Source organism: Podarcis raffonei, chromosome 6 (genome assembly GCF_027172205.1).
Source record: "Podarcis raffonei isolate rPodRaf1 chromosome 6, rPodRaf1.pri, whole genome shotgun sequence".
NCBI lineage: Eukaryota > Metazoa > Chordata > Lepidosauria > Squamata > Lacertidae > Podarcis > Podarcis raffonei.
Window position 1 is genome coordinate 91,807,254 of NC_070607.1, and position 4,676 is coordinate 91,811,929.

The following is a 4,676-nucleotide window of genomic DNA, read 5'->3' on the forward strand; positions in this document are numbered from 1 at the left end:
AACAACCAAATGTTGCTGTTCTTTGTGCTGAATATATGCTATATGGTAATTTATGGACCCAACAGGTCCATACACAACACAAACACTGTTGCTGTATGTAGGTTTTATTTTATTTTTTTATCTTATATTTTGGAAGGGTGTATACTTTTTTTCCCCTTTAATTTTTTGGGGGGTCCCCAAGAGAGTGGGGCCCTAAGCTATAGCTTGTTTAGCTTATACGTAAATCTGGCACTGGTTATTTCCCCTTAGGGCATAGACTCCAAAGTTTATGAACCCAGACCCTTTGCACCCCTGGAAGAATCAACCACATAGGCTTTTAGGTTGGCTTTCTAAGAAGCTACTTTGAAGAGGTCTGGAGATATTCTGCAGGGTGAGGAATTGGAAAGACTATGTTTTGCACTGTATCGCTGATGTTTCATGCAATTTATTTTTTAAAAAAGAAATTGCATTTATTTTCTTATTGATTGTAGACCCTGGAAACTTTTGCTCCCCTCCACAAACAATCAGCAGTTCTGACATCTGTGCATGAAATCTTACACACACACACACAATAAAAAAAATCAGACAGAATGAAAAAAAGCTCAAAGGCAGCAGACAAGCCGCTGGCTTCCTTCCTCGGATATCAAGAATGTACTCAGATTCTTCAAACCATCGCAGCCAACTTAAGGAAGAACCTCACTCATTGAAAGACTCCAGGTTTGTGACAGATATTCATTGACAATTTATAGTTATTTGCAAATTGGACTTGCTATAGGGGACTCTAGTGGGATTTTGAAATGTTGGGTCAGGAAATGAAGGTTGTGTGTGTGTGTGCCTGCTACCGTTGTGTTTTAGCTCTGTTAGTGCCTGGTGTGATGAGTTGTTAGCCAACTTTTATCCTGTAGTGAATGGAACTGAGTGTTCTGTAAACTCCGAAGTCCCTGGTTCCGAGATAAACATCTCCTTAGCTGTAAACTCACCTATGGTTCTTCTGTAAGGAAGCCTTTTCTCAGCATTCAAACCTGCAATATGATGATTCCGGGCGACATCACAGGGATGTTGTAAGGGCTGGTTTGTCCATCTCTCAGGGAACGTGTAGTTGCATCCGGGAGTGCAAGATTCTGCATTGAGACTAGATGACCCGTAAGGTCACTCCCCTTAGATGATTCTAAAACAAAGTTCCTTTTTAAAAAGATAATCTCCTGTGATGGAGTGCGGACTCCTTCTTCTGCACAACATTCATGACCACATTTCTGCGTATTCTTGCAGTTCTCTTAGGGCCAAACAAGACTACATTAAGCATTTGATTGAATCTTGTGTGCTTGGTTTTCATTTATTATTAGCAGCTGCAGTGGCGGTTGTGTGTGTTTGTGTGAGCCTCTGGTTAGCAGGTAAGGATGGGAGAGATTTCGACTTTGCATTTGAATAAGAAACTACCCATACAGGAAGCAAAACTGGACCATCCATTGAAATTTGCACGTTTCTCAACTTTGCAGGGCAGTTCTCGAACCAAGCAATATGTACAACAATGCATATTTTAGGGGAAAGTGTGCAGAGAAAATGTCTAATTGGTGAAATCAACATGGAACAAGGCATGCTATTGGAGGAAATTGCTTGCAAAAATAAATGGGTGTACTTGTCAAAACTGGATACATAGATGTTTACATTAGGAGAAATTTGTACTAAATTTGTACTAAAATGCTGGTGAATTTTCCTGAGTCCCCCCCCTTAAAAAAAATGTGAATTGCTGCAGAAATGTGGAACTGAAATTAGGGCTGAAAAACTGACACAATAAAGACCTGATGAAGAGAGCACAGCAGAGGTTATATTTTCTGAGAATCCTCCAGAAAAATAATCTCTCAAAGGACCTGTTGATGGCATTTTACTATTGTACTGTTGAGAGTGTATTAACTTATGGTCTCTGTGTGTGGTATGGGAGCTGCACGGTCAGGGAAAAAATCAATGCTGTCCAGGGTTGTAAAGACTGCGGAGAGAATAACTGGGTGCACTCTTCCCACCTTGGATCAAATCTATGCTTCCAGGTGCCATAAGAAAGCTGCAGAGATAGCGCAGGATAGTGTGCACCCCAGAAATGATCTCTTTCAGCTTCTGTCTTCTGGAAGAAGGTACAGGGATATAAAGGTACAGGACTAGCCGCCTGAGAAAGAGTTTCTATCCAAATGTGATTTTGGTTTTAAACGCAGTGTAAGGTAGTCTCTATGGGAGTATATTTTATTTAATTATGGGGTATCAGAGTTTTCAGGGGGTTAACCAGGCTGGGGTAGCAGGCTTGTGGGTTTCTGAATGTCTGATGTAGATTTTTCAATTTCGTTGTTCTGCATGGGACAATGACAATAAAGATTATTGTATCGTATCGCATTGTACATTTAAATTGACAGATCCACCCATCCCTCTTTGAGGGGGGGGAGATTGAACCCTTTGTCTCCACTGTGGTTCCGATCCAAGAACGGACCATCTGTCAACACTCCCCCCCCCCCCCCGCAAAGAAGCAAAAGTCAGGCCTCTGCTTTGGGTCCCCTCTTTAGAACTAGCAGGCATGTGCAGAGTGCATTTCACTTTCTCAGCAGCCAACACCAGATTATCTAGGATAGAATCATGGAATTGGTAGAATCACAGAATTGGAAGGGATCTCTAGTGATCATCTATCCCAACCCCCTGCAAGCCGGGGAAACCCAACACACATCTGAAACCGCACCGGATGCTTGGCTTAGCTTTGCAAAAAGTGCTGACAGTTTTATCGCTGCACCGCTAAGGAGGGGATGAAAGATGCAAGGCTTATCCGGGTTTAAGGTGGAGATGGGCTTCCAGGCAGGCAACTTTGCCAACTTCTGAACTGGCTTCTTCAACGATCTCTTTTCCACCTGCGTGATCTGCAGCCACCAGCAGGAATTCCGATTTAGCTGAAAACTGAAAAGTTCCACTCTCTGATTTCCGCAAACAGGAGCCGGGCGAGCCCAGCCACCCTTTGCACCGCCTGCCTTGCACGGGCGGGGCCGACACCTGGAAGGGGCGGGGGGCCTCATTTGCATTTGCTTCGACCATGATGCATTGCGCGGAGATAGGGCACGATTTCTCCGTGTTTAACGTGAGAGTCCGGTTCTGTAAGCGCGGGGCAGAGTTAGGGACCCTCCTTCGCCTTATTTTTGCTCGCTGGAGAGCGCTTTCGGGGAAATCCTAAGTAGCACCCTAACCTATTTGTCAGGCTCTGATCCTGTACCCGGGACTACTGCTAACTGCAAAATTATACTCTGGCTTCTCCTCAGATCGTATAAATCTTTCGCCTTTTACTAAAGATTTCCGTGGGGAGGAGCGTTTATGAGTTCGTAAATAATTTTTTGAGGTCCTGCTTTTGCAGGGCTGCTATGCTATGGTTTAAAGATAGAAAAATGTATCATATTTTGTGCTATTACGGTGCTGGATTCCTCAATGTAACTAAAATTTGCAAAGGCGTGCATATGAATCCAGTGTTCGGCTTCATACGACTTAACATCCAAGTTTCACATGTTGTTGTTGTCGTTGTTTAATCATGGACCAGAGCACGCCAAGCACTCCTGTCTTCACTGCCTCCCGCAGTTTTGTCAAACTCATGCTGGTAGCTTTGAGAACACTGTCCCACCATCTCGTCCTCTGTCGTCCTCTTCTCCTTGTGCCCTCCATCTTTCCCAACATCAGGGTCTTTTCCAGGGAGTCTTCTCTTCTCATGAGGTGGCCAAAGTATTCTCATGAGGTGAATACATGGTCAGGCTCTGATCCTGTGCCCTGGACTACTGCTAGCTGCGAAAGTATACTCTGGCTTCTCCTCAGAGCGTATTCTCATGAGGTGACCAAAGTATTGGAGCCTCAGCTTCAGGATCTGTCCTTCCGGTGAGCACTCAGGGCTGAAGAATGGAGAGGTTTGATCTTCTTGCAGTCCATGGGACTCTCAAGAGTCTCCTCCAGCACCATAATTCAAAAGCATCAATTCTTCGGCGATCAGCCTTCTTTATGGTCCAGCTCTCACTTCCATACATCACTACTGGGAAAACCAGAGCTTTAACTATACGGACCTTTGTTGGCAAGGTGATGTCTCTGCTTTTTAAGATCCTGTCTAGGTTTGTCATTGCTTTTCTCCCAAGAAGCAGGCGTCTTTTAATTTCGTGACTGCTGTCACCAACTGCAGTGATCATGGAGCCCAAGAAAGTAAAATCTCTCACTGCCTCCATTTCTTCCCCTTCTATTTACCAGGAGGTGATGGGACCAGTGGCCATGATCACATACCTGCTTTTAAAGCAAGATTCCTCCTGAGCAATTTCCTTGTTTGCCTTCAGCAAAAGCGGCTCCTGTTTGACTTCCTAGGTTTTTTCTGATGCTCAGCCGAACAGCGTGTGGCAACACCTGAGCATCTGGGCACGTGAAGAGTGCCTGCACTACGTTAAGGAGCCCATCCCATCCATTTCTAGTCTTTTTATCCCCTTCCCAACCCCATTTTTGTTCCACCCTCCCCGGGGAACGCCCCTCCTTTCGGATGTCAAGGAGATAAAAGAATTACACAACTTTTAGAAGACACCTGAAGGCTGCCCTCTATCGGGAAGTTTTTAACGCTTGGTGCTTTATGTTTTTAGATATGCTGTAAGCCGCCCAGCGTGGCTGGGGAAACCCAGCCAGATGGGTGGGGTATAAATAATACAATTATTATT

General features: G+C 44.6%; 1 non-coding gene across 1 annotated transcript; it reads left to right on the top strand.

Moving 5' to 3' along the window:
- Window positions 1-3,243: 3,243 nt before the first annotated feature.
- Window positions 3,244-3,359, top strand: LOC128416779 (U5 spliceosomal RNA). The gene has a single exon (XR_008331296.1). It is a non-coding gene; the product is annotated as a U5 spliceosomal RNA (small nuclear RNA).
- The last annotated feature ends 1,317 nt before the right edge of the window (window positions 3,360-4,676 follow it).